This window comes from Diorhabda carinulata, chromosome X (assembly GCF_026250575.1).
Source record: "Diorhabda carinulata isolate Delta chromosome X, icDioCari1.1, whole genome shotgun sequence".
NCBI lineage: Eukaryota > Metazoa > Arthropoda > Insecta > Coleoptera > Chrysomelidae > Diorhabda > Diorhabda carinulata.
Window position 1 is genome coordinate 22661234 of NC_079472.1, and position 12503 is coordinate 22673736.

Consider the following 12503-nt stretch of genomic DNA (forward strand, 5'->3'; position numbering starts at 1 on the left):
AAATGTGTTACTCAAACGGTTTGGTTTTGATTATAATTATTACTGAACAACTTACAACAAATTTTAGTTTAATATGATATAGGTTTGAATATTTTATTACGATCTAGTAAATTACGCTTTCTTGGAAACTATTTTGATGTCGTGTGTTATTTTATATCAATGTTTGTTTCGCACAATTATATTCCTCTTATTTTCATTTCAATCAACCAAAATCTCGTGAGCTTAATCTAAAAACTTAATGTCTTTGTACCTTTTCAGATGTAAAGATTTAGAGTGATCGCATGGGCTCCTTTCTCCACACCTATGTTTTTTGTTTTATTTCCTACTATCTTATTCACCTTTTTCCTTTGTATCTTTATTTTTTCTCTCCAGCTCTGGTCTTCCTTTCAAGTGTTATATTCCTTCTATCATCATTATATTGTTTTCATAATGATTTCCCATAATCAAAAAGTAATAAGAAAATCCAAATCGTATATAAACGAGATATGCTGCAACTGAACTGAGAACGGAGTTGAGCCGTGGAACATTTTGACCTTACGTGTCAGTAGTAATCTGAGAATAAACACAAATTCATTTAAATTGAATTTCAGTGACAAGATTCAGCTTGACACTGGGCTAGAGTAAAATGATTTATTGTATGCACATAAATCGGTAATGTGTACAGGGTTGCACTATACATGAAAAGATAACAGTAGTAACAGCTGATAGTATAGACAAAAAGTTCTCAAACTTTTCCTCGTAAATCACTTTCAAAATACTTGTTACTAGTTTCAGTTGATACATTTACACCATATTACCAATCCTTCAAAAACTCAAATCCAATTATGAAAATTCAAGTACACTCTTATTGTAAAAGTTCCCATGGACCTTTGGGAATCACTGGTATAGAGGATGTACAAAATCTTAAATAACCACTGGAATGAATATGAAATAAATACTAATATTACAAAAGCTAAGTGGTGAGTTTGGATCATCAAGTTATTATCTGCTGAAACTAAAGTTTTTTTTGTGTATGCAGATTAAAAATTAAATTGTAACATTCACAACACGAACTGGTTTTAATTTTTGTACAAATTCACCCTTCATTGAAATAACATTTAATTTTATTGTTTGAGATGTACTATTTTGAAACACAAATCGTTGATAAATTTATTCATTCAGCCGATAAGAAATTTATTTCGAAATTTAAGTGAATAAACAATTAAAATCCAATAATTATGTTTTCGTCATGAAATACAAATAATAACACTATTTTATTTGTTTTATCACAAGAAAATGCTAAGCCATAAAATAATATTTAATAACAAGAGACATCCTAAACCAACATTTCCGCGTTATCTTAGAACTAACACTGAGTTTAGTAACCAAACAGTTGATTTCATACTTAGAAGTCGGGTCGTTGCTTGTGTTTACAAATTTTGATATACGACTATGGTAAAAATAACCAGAACTGACCTATTACCAAGATAAAACAAAGGATATTTTTCCATTGTCGTGTTGTGTTAGGTTAGTTAGAATTGAAGGTTATTTTTAACTTTTTGGTCTATAAGCGTAGTTCAAATCGGAATACGTATGAATGAATAGAGTGAAATAAATACAGTTGAATCCCACAATTGAAAATAGTGACTCATTTTGTAAAGTAATTTCATCAAATTAAACGTTAACATATTCAGTTGCCACATTTCATTAATTTATTTTAAATAATCAACGTACCTTGGTTTACATCCAACTGCCTCACGGAAACAACCATTATTTGAGGTGTGACATCGTCTACTTTACTTATCTAATATTTTCTCTCAAACATCCCTTAACACTTTTTTAAACATGGCGTGTAAAGAAAGTTTCTTCAGTAATGCATACGTGAATAAAATTATTTATTAATAAGTTTTTCTTTATTTTCATCAACTTTTAAATACGTGAATAGGTTTTTCTTGTAGCAATCCTCTACGATCGCTAAATTTTATTGATTTTTTGGTGGAATTATTAGGACAAATATATTAAACTGTACACCCAATAAAAAGAAGAGATGTTTCTGTCTTTTATTTCAGACTAAAAGCGACAGATGTTTTGGTAGCATTCTTTCGATTTAACGTTTAAAATTAGTCTCTTGTGTTGAGGATTGTGTTAAAAGATGTACATAATACGGTATACAATTTATACGATTCTAGTACCGAAAATTATAATTTTAATCATTGGCACACACTACACAGGAATAATAGTACAGGCAAATTAAGCGATTTTGAGCTAAAACCTTAAATTAAATTGGACGGTTTTGATTTTCTAGATTCTGGGATTTTTTGGGATACTGAATAAGTCTGGTAACTCTTAAAAAAATTACGGGCACGGATTTTCTAAATCTTGCGACTTAATCTCAAAAAAATTTTGAAACATTAATAACTCGTAAACTATGGGGAATTCGAATATAACTGCCATAACAAAAAACGTAAAGTACAAAATTCTCTACAAAAAAGTATCCGAGATATTTATTCCTAACCTCAAAATTTTAACTTTAAAATAGGTTAATACACAAAAAACTATTTTGAATCATGAATAACTCGAAAACTACGAGGAATTCGAAAAAAAATGCTGGAGCAAAAACCGTACAGCACAAAATTCTCTACAGATTGGTTCAATCATTTTTTCCTAACCTCAAAATTTCCACTATAAAATAGGTTTGAACGCTTAAAATGATTTTAAAATTAGAAAAAAAGTGGCGGAGCACAATATCACGACTCGTAATCGATTCTGTGCAAGGTGCTTTCACCAATAGGGTTCTAAGGACATCTGAATTTATAACTTCCTCAGCTCTTTATATTAAAAGAAGCTTACTTTTATTCGTAAATCCTTCTATGTGTCTAAATAAATTGTTTGTTTTCCTTATAGCTTCAATTTCAAATCTTTAAGGTGTTTAAAATGTGAAGTATGCTGTGCCATTTGATATATCAGTTACGTAATGTTGAACATTCATTTGTGGTAACAATGTAATGCTTCACAGAAAAGTTGACATGCTGTTTTAAGTGCCCTGCATATCAAATTTTAATTACAATCAGAGTTCTAGCTTCACAAGCGGACACTTTTTGAATCAATTTTAGCATGACACTACTTTATTTACAGTAGCAAAAATATTCGTGTCTTGTTGTACAATGGAGAAAAATCAAATCAAGCATTTCCTCAAGCAAGTTTTTATATAAAATTATTTGTCAGTATTGTAAACTATTAACATCAATATTAAAAGCAATGAGACATTTTCTTTCTCTCTTTTATGTGTTTATGGCTCTATTCAGATATATGGGGCAATCAAATCAATTACTAGTAATGATTGTTGATAATATTTTTAACACGAATTATGGGTAAAATCAATATAGGAGAATATTGAAGATTACCAGTACAGAAATAGTTAATTTAATGTGCAGAAGAAGCAAAATTCAAGCTGCAGTAATGAAGAAGTATCAGAGGTATAACCGGAAAAAATCGAATAAGAAACTTAACAGCAATAAGAGAATAAGTCTATATTCTGTTGAAATCTTTATACATAAAATATCTTTTATGAAAAACATTGAAGCAATGCAAATAGAAATGGTAGAAACATAAATTCAGCAATAATCATATCTGTATTAATTTTAGTTTTATTCATTACCATAATTGATAATACAAAATTAGATCAAAATAAAACTTGTTTGTCGAACAGTGTTCCACCTGGCAACAAATTGGTTCGCGGGACTTGAAAAAGCGACAGGTGATACAACTACTCTACGAGTTTAAATACGCTAAAATCATGTGGTTTTCTTTTGTCTTCGGTCTCCTATTCAATGCCATATGAGGCGTCCGACGTCCTCAATTCATCTCATACGCGAACAACAATGCTAAATTTATTGAATATTTTCGTGACAATTCAAATATATCGTTGAACTTGTGCGGATATATATAATACAACTGCCATAAAAAAGGAATCTAGAACCCATATCACCTGAAGGAAAAATTGCTTGTCACTTTTATTGTATAATGCACAATAACATTATACTGATTCAAATCATAATTCGTATAGAAGTTCGATATTTTGTAGTGACGTTTACACTGCATTGGTTCGAAATAACTAGAGACGCGACGCAGTTTCAATTGCGTCTACTGTGTCAATACGCCAACGTCGGCGAAGTATATAGTTTCTTGTGCCTTTTTTTTTCAAGCACTACTCAAGTTATTAGCTAATCTTAACTTGCAGATATTGTATAGTTATTTTAATATCAATTGCAGAAGACAGTTACGCGAGGAACAATCAATATTTCATAAATACGCATGGCACTCATACCAAATTAAGAAATGAAAAATAATGATTACTCCCAGTATAAAATTCGGTACACATCTAACAAACCGTCAGTCCACGTGGACTCATTATCTCCACTGTTTACCAATGAAAACATCGAATCTTAATCATAAATGCATTTCTATTGGCCGAAGCTGTATGTACACAATTTTTTCGAAATATTCCTGCCACACAGCTTGCGATAAGCAACGAATACTTTCACGCATAAGATATAAATATTTTTGAAAATATTCATAAAAATAATAAATTTATTAAATGAGGTAACTACGCCTATAGTAGGTAGATTAAACAAAATTGTCGGCAAGGGTTTTTATAATCTGCAATTGATATTGGAAAAACTATACTCTCAATGGAAAAAATTTTTGGCTGTTCTTTATACCCAGTACACAGTAAGTTAAAAATAAAATAAATAATAGTTTTTTATGAATAAAATAAGAATTTGTCAACATCCGGCAAGATAAGAAAAACTTTTAAATACGTGAGGGTCAGCACAACAAAAATAAGTTTTAGGAAACTATTTGATTTGCTTTTTATCTTAATGACTAATAATTATGTAAATTGATAGAAATAGGAGTAAAGGAAAATCTAGAATGCGGTAAAATACAACTGATAAAAATATTTTATTCAATATCTAGTTACTGACTTTATCTGCTTCCTCTTATGGTATTCCAACTGTGATTAGATAGTCTAGTTAAATATATTTATATTCACAATATGAGTCACAAAATTTCAAGTCTAAAACAGATTTCTCTTATTTTTAGAAAAAAGAAACTGGGTTATAATGTTATATTAATTATAATATTTTATGCATTGTCTGAAACTATTCCATGAACTACTTTACAAGTAGATATACAAAATGTATTTGTACAATCATCCTTAAGTAGAATGAAAAATGATCCGTTATTTATATAAAAGATTTCTTGAAGATAAAAAAAACTGACCACCATCTCCTTTGAAAAACTGTCCATCCTATATTGTTATCCCTTGTCAAAATTTCACAGTAATTCAAAGGACCCTGTACACGGTTAAATTATTTGTCAAATATTTCAACAAACGTGATCGTTCAGTTTCTTGAAAGTATGCAAACTTGTCTGACATGTTTGTCAATGTAAATATTTGACGGAAATTTTGGTTAACGATGTAATCAACTCTTATGTTTGATAGTATGCAGCGCATTCCGTCAAATAAGATGTCAGTTATCGTCTCGAAACCATAACAACTGATAACGGATATAAAATTAACAATTCTAAAAAAAATTCTGTACAGAGCTAGAGGAACGTCCAATTTTTGTTGTGTTTTCAACTCCTTCAAGCAAAATATCAAAAATCCTCAAAAAATTGATTTTTTGAATATATCTCTGATGTCTTTTGATTGTGTAGAGCCACAAAAATGCAATTCCAGTGACTATCAAACATAAAAACTCAAAGAGCTTTTATTTTCTAAAACTCTGGACTTTATGACCATTCTAACAATAAAACATGGCGCATGCTATTGGACGAGTTGACAGCAGGGAGAGAAGGGAATGAAATGGCATCTTGCTCTTACTAATTGGCAGTACAACCAATAAGAAAAAGTTTTCAAGTTGTTTTAGAATCAACAACTATGTGACTTCAACTGCGAAGAAAGTTTGGCTGCTGTGTTGTTTTACGAAACCAGTTTTGAAGATTTCAAATGGGCTGACCTCAACCACCACGACGAAACGGATTCATGTCCATGCCTCCGTCATTCTTCCCATCGAATGACGGGAATTAGTAGTAATACATATAAACATCACAGCGTAAAAACAATGGAACCAACATAAAAGTCGAATGACAGTAATTGGTAAAAATAGTAAGGGATAAATCTCCAATTGAACCGCGTAGCCGAGGTCGAATACGAAATAGGTGGAGTACCAACCTAGAGCCAGGTTGGAGAGATATATCGAAAAGGGAAAAGGCGATATACCAATTATAGAAGAAGGAAACATATAAAGACCTCATCAGATAATTACAGGCAAAATTTTGCGGTTTTTTATTCTATAAAAATTAAAAACTTCGTTTTGAAGATTTTTAAAGAAAATATAAAAAATAGTAATCATGTAGTAATCAAGTTGAAATGTTAATTTTAGTTTCGTGTTACAATAACCAATAATTTCCAATCTTGAAGGAAATTTTTCATAATTGAGGTTAATGAGTACAAGGTAGATGAAAACACTGTCCACGTTGTTGTATGATTTGTTATGACTGTTGAAAAGAAAACTAGTTTTGAGTGATTTGGAAATTCCTTGAAGAATAAGTTACGAACAACTTTAGGTGTGAAAATAAGTGGCAGAAAAGATGTGGTACTGTTGAACTGTATCTACCTTCATTATGATACTAAAAAACTTGAATTCATGTAAGTCTTGATGGCCCACAGTCAGAAATTTTGCGCAGTCATTTACTTTTTTGCGCACTATTCGTAACAAATTTTCATAAGGATATTTCAATTATTCTCTAAACCATTAACCTTTATTCCTTTATCTTTAAACATAGTGCTAGCACCAGTGCCAAAAAACGACTTATCTGTAAAATAGGAGTGTCATTTTACGGCAAGGACAAAATCGAAATATGGGCAAGATTAACAAAGATACTTATTTATTAGTTTCATTATATGCGCTTTCAATTGATGAAAACAGTACGCTGTGAACAAATTAGATTTGGGACGACGCGTGAATACAGAAGACATTTGTTCCAACTAAAGCGGGATTTGCACTGTTTCCCTTTAATGTACAGAGTTAATGAGGTTAGAATTTACATATTTTCACTTTTTAACATGGTCACCTTCAACATTTAAACAGTTTTCGAACTGTATTTGAATCTTATTATCAAAAACATCTACCACTTCATCGTAAAATCATTTCAACAGTTTATTTCAACTTGTCATTATTTTACGATGCTTTTCACCAATAAATTCCGTAAGTTTGGAAAATAATGAAAGTCACAACTGTATACAAATTTTCTCATCAACTTTTTTGTGTCAATCCTACTGAATACACTACCACCACCACTACAACAACACTCGCAATTACACTGTCTGACGCGCGTTTTGATAACCAAGTTATCGTCTTCAGAGACTGAAGAAACAGTGTATTCAGTATGAATAAGGACAACGGTTCCAGAAATTCCAGCTTAGTGTCAAGCCTAGTTGACCTCCAGTCTCTGAAGACGATTTTTTAGTTATTGAAACGGGCATCAGACCGAGTAATTCTACAAGTGTGATTAGTGTGAATATCACCAACGATTTCAGAAATTTCAGCTAAGTCAAGCGATTATTCATGATTCCAACTTATCAATATTGTTCTTCGTACTAAACGTTTGTCCTTTTCTTCATTGAAACCATCTAAGCATATTTCCATTTTTAGCACAATTTTCAATAATCTATCGGTGAATTTCAGCATGCGAAATTTGATCAATTTAAAAACCGATAAGTGAGTGAACTTCACAGTTGGTAGGATTCCTCATTGACATAATGACAAACGAAGCAATTCAATCACACAGAATAGACGTGGCGACGTAGTAAGAGATATGCAAAAAAAGCGACCGACCTTGAACTAAGTTTACGTCACAAATATAACCCTCGTACATCTGAAATGAATCATTAAGAGTTAATTCATCCCTGTTTACATGTTTTCATTCAATCGATTGTTTCATATTCCCTATCTCCGTTCCTTGTCTCTGTAATTGAAGGGCTGGTCTCATTCGAGACATTTATTGTTTCACTTTACATACTCGTACTGGTGATAAGTATCAATGAATACATTTTGATTCTTGACATTGTAGAAAATTAATTAAAACTATAGGAACAAAAAACACGCAATAAGATAAACTGGTCGACTGTGAATTAATGAAAGGATATGGAGAAACGAATATATCATTTGTTTACATTTTTCACTATGGATGAATCATGGGTTCGAGGAACATCTCTCTCGCAAAGAGTTAGTGAGTTGTTAACATGTTTTATAGTTCATGTGATGGAAAATTATTCTATTCATATTCCGGTAAAATTATGTTCAACCTGATCCTGACGAGAATATTAGGTCAAGGTTGGAAAATTATATTAAAGAATCAAATTCATTCGCAAAAATTATTGAATAGTTATTTATGGTACTGGTGCGCAAAAGTACTTCATGCATCAGTATCATACAATATTTTATCTAGGACTGCATTAAAAAATACTTTATGAAATATACTTTTGTAAAACTTATGACAGTTTTCAACAATGAATAATGGGGTCACAACGTTGATCATTTCCATTGACATTGGCTTGAATTTTCCGATAAATATGATTTATTTTGATTTTTTTCGTCATATGTATATTTTTCTTGACTTTTCTGCAAGCAGGTTTCGAGTTACATTTCATGCAATTTCAGGAAGAGTGCCATCAAATTCTTCTTCCATTTTTATGTAGCTTAATAATCAGTGTTTTATCAATCGGAATTTGAAAAGTATTTTGCAATTTTGCACGATGACGTTTTACACTTCTTAATAACAGTACAGAATTATTACAATTACAGAGCCTTTGAGAGTTGAAATGATAATCCCATTTCATAAGCATTGTTCTTTTTCGCACGCTTTTAGACGTGTGTATAATATGTAATTCCAAGTATTTATATGAGTTTTTGAATGCCTAATTTTAATAGTGGCCGTAGATAAACTATATGGTTAATCCTTCTTGTTAGGACGTTAAACGATATTAAATAGCCAGATTTCTAGTTTGAAAAATGATCCGCGTTCGGCAGTGTACTAAAAAAATAATGAGTATATAAAAAATTATTTTCAAGTATTCTTATTATAGTAAGTTAACCCCACAATTTGATACCAAGGCGACCTCTATTCATTGATTGGTTCCAATGATATAAAATTTGTTTGAAAAATTTTTCAAAATAGTCGCTTATAAAATATGCAGAGCAATAACACGAGTAGTTGTATGTTTAACTAACAGTGTTGCCACCATAAATTTTACAATAATTGGAGAGATGAATTCATCCCTGGGAGTATGATCAAAAGAATAAAAACAATTCCAGCTCCTCTCCGCTTCAAGATATCTAAGATTGAAGTTACTATATTTCAACGATTTTACCGTTGGAGCCTCCCCAAATAAACAAAAATTTTTGTTTGAAAAAATATTTTCATTATTTTTGCTTTTTTATGTTTTTGGTTCAATTTATTTCGCGTTCCATTCAAATATAGTACAATATGAATGTAAAAAATGTAAACTTGTATATTCTAATTAGGGTATAATATAATAGATACTAAATAGAATTTTTTTTCAAGTAGTTACGAAAATATTTTAATTCGGAACTAATTTGCGTCAAGTTGTAGAGCTTCCTTTAATAAAATTCATCAAAAATTCTACACCCCTCTAATATTTAAGGTTTCTATTATTACTTCCATGCCTCCCCCAATCCATAGTGGTTGCTTGGAGGTTCGTTCATGATGACAAGTTGAACCCTTCTTGTTCTTCATCGTCATCGATTGGGTATCAGCTAATCTCCTACGTTCCTATACTCAGTGCAAGTTGGAACAATATTCAGAATGTGACTAATATATTTGTTCAAATATCGAAACGAATTCCACTCTCGTGTATTTGTATAATATTCCAAATAAATTATGATAAAAAAAATTATATAGTCAATATTAACTTTACATTTATCAAAATTTTCATATGCAGAAATATTTCCTTTGTTTCTATAAACTATTTTTTTGTTAGATTTAAGAAACATCAAATTACCAACCAATAAATAGTTATTTATGCAACAAGTGAGTAAAGTAATACTTTTTTCCCGAGTAAGACGGCAATTCTTACGAGTGAAAAAAATTACTTTACTGACGAGTTTCATCAATTTTTATTTTGTAATAGTTATATTAAAAGTACAATTGTGAGCATTATTAATTTGAAGTGAAGAGTTACATTACTACTGGTACCTACTTGAGATGGCAACAATTAACGAGTTCAAAGAAATAAAATTGTCTATAGTTGTATTAGTATATATTGGATTGTTGGTAGGATCGATTACAATGTTGCTTGAAGTCGAACTAGTTGTTCTTGTTTCACTGCGAAATCCACAAAAGAATTATATTCCTTTAAATACTGCTCCCTGGATTTCTCAGGGAGAAGATTCATAGTCGCTGCAGTTGCCAAATCAACAACATCTTTTGTTGTGCAATTTAAACTTTCTTCACTATTATTCTCTATATCACTAATAATAATACTACACTCTTTTTAATTAGACCCGAAACGGATTTTCCGGAATGAATATCAAGAAATAAAAGTGTGACAGTTTATCGGAGAAACGAATTGACATATTTTGATAAAATAATTTTGTAATTGCGTTAAAATGACACGTTACAGCATTTTTTTTTCTCGCTTTTCGACCGATTCAAAAATAACATTCTCTATAAATGTAAATGAATGAAAAAAAAAACGTGAATATAATTATAAATACTTACTATAATATATAAAATATATCCACTTTAAAATATAATAATATCCAAAAAAAATTTAGAACAATCACTTATTGTTTAGTTGAAACGAAAAAACATTTTCGAAACTCTAATATCAAAAAAAAATCTTCAGTACTGTTCGAAAGATAAAGAAACAAACTGTATAACTACTTTTGGTGGAAAGAAGCACTCGACACGAACATATAAAACCGCCGCACGATTTTCCGAACAAATGAATGCCGGATCTCTGGGTCTCGTGTGCGTGTAGTAGTAGTAGTAGTCGGTTAGCGACCGAAGAATCGAGGCGGGAGGGCCTAAACAACGCCGAAAACGAAAAATGGGGGAAGAACTATGTCAGAAAACGAGGAACGATTACATTATTGGCATAGAGATGGGATTTGTTTTTATTAATTTTATATAACATTAAGAGTAAATTCCACTGAAATATAAATTATAATGAAGTTGACTATTTCACTGGATTCTCAATAGTTTAGAACCCTACTTATTAAAATATAAATCAATCAGTATCAAAACAAGAGTGGGACAGTGTACGTGAGTCCACAAAAATGATTTATTAAAGTAAAAAAATTAATTTTGTTAAGAAGTATATGAATTTACGTATAATTTCTAATTATTTTCACTCAAATATGAGGTAGATTATTAAAAATAGTACTTGAATAAAGTTTAAACAAAAAAAGAGTCCAAATAACGTATCTCCATTAAAGAATACCATATACTATTTTCTTTAAAATTATTTTGAAGTCATATTAACATTCTACTTTGAATAATTCCAAAAGAAAAAACTTTTGGAGGTAAATCTATTGATTTGAAAGGCCATTTGATCGTACCACGTGCAGGGATAATTTCATTATTTCGAGCATATTTTGAAATACTTTCCCGCTCTTGTTTTGATACTGATAGATTTCGATTTTAATAAGCAATGTATAATTGTGTGAAAATTTACACTGGTATATCGTCAATTTATGAAAGATCAAAATTACCATAGTGGATAGACACGGACAAAAAAATGTCGATCTCAATGATCTAATCAATATAATGCTTCAGTTGGAATCATAGGAATGTTATTAAAAATTCACTTGAATGTTCTCTTCGTAGCAGAAGTAGTATATATAACTATACATACGAGGCTTGATAAACTGAAGATGTCAGCACTTATCAATACACACAATATGACCACTCCATACGAGCTGTTTAGCTCATGAGCAATTAATTGTCTCTGGATCAATCGAGTTCTTCACAAGGCCATAATTCTTTGTTACTCAATTTCCGTAAGTGAGTTCCACGCGGCATTTTGAAAAAGAGGAAAGTAATTGTCACGAACCGTCACAGTGTAAAAACTACATGTTTTCTTCCCTTCAATAGTTAGAAAACTGAGGTGGTAATAATCTTTTAATGCAACCGTCAATAGAAAACAAACATTGAGTTTCAACTTTCACGTAGAAAGAATGACAGAAGACAGATGGGCAAAGTGGGCTAAAACTCACACACGCAGACCTGTAGGCAGACCACCAAAGAGGTGGTACGAGATCTGGAGTTCAGCTTCTAAGTAAGATCCAGGAAGAGGGCCAAACGTATAGGATTGAACAGGACCTGTTCCTATTGAAAGAGGAAGAAGAAGAAGAAGAAGTTTCAAATTATTGACAGGTCAAACATGGTTTGTTTCCAAAATCTGATAACTGTAGATTATTAAACATATCAAA

At 30.9% G+C, this 12503-nt stretch overlaps 1 protein-coding gene across 3 annotated transcripts in view; it reads right to left on the reverse strand.

Annotated features, from left to right (window-relative positions):
- The window catches only part of LOC130902757 (cell surface glycoprotein 1-like), a 168481-nt gene that overhangs the window by 110078 nt on the left and 45900 nt on the right, over positions 1–12503 (reverse strand). The window contains exon 1 of one of the 3 annotated variants that reach the window (XM_057815032.1): positions 10789–11070. The exons of the other annotated variants lie outside the window; for them this stretch is intronic. The gene's annotated coding sequence lies outside the window, so the exon portion shown is untranslated. Of the gene's footprint in view, positions 1–10788; positions 11071–12503 lie in introns of those variants that run through there. 3 annotated transcript variants of the gene reach the window in all.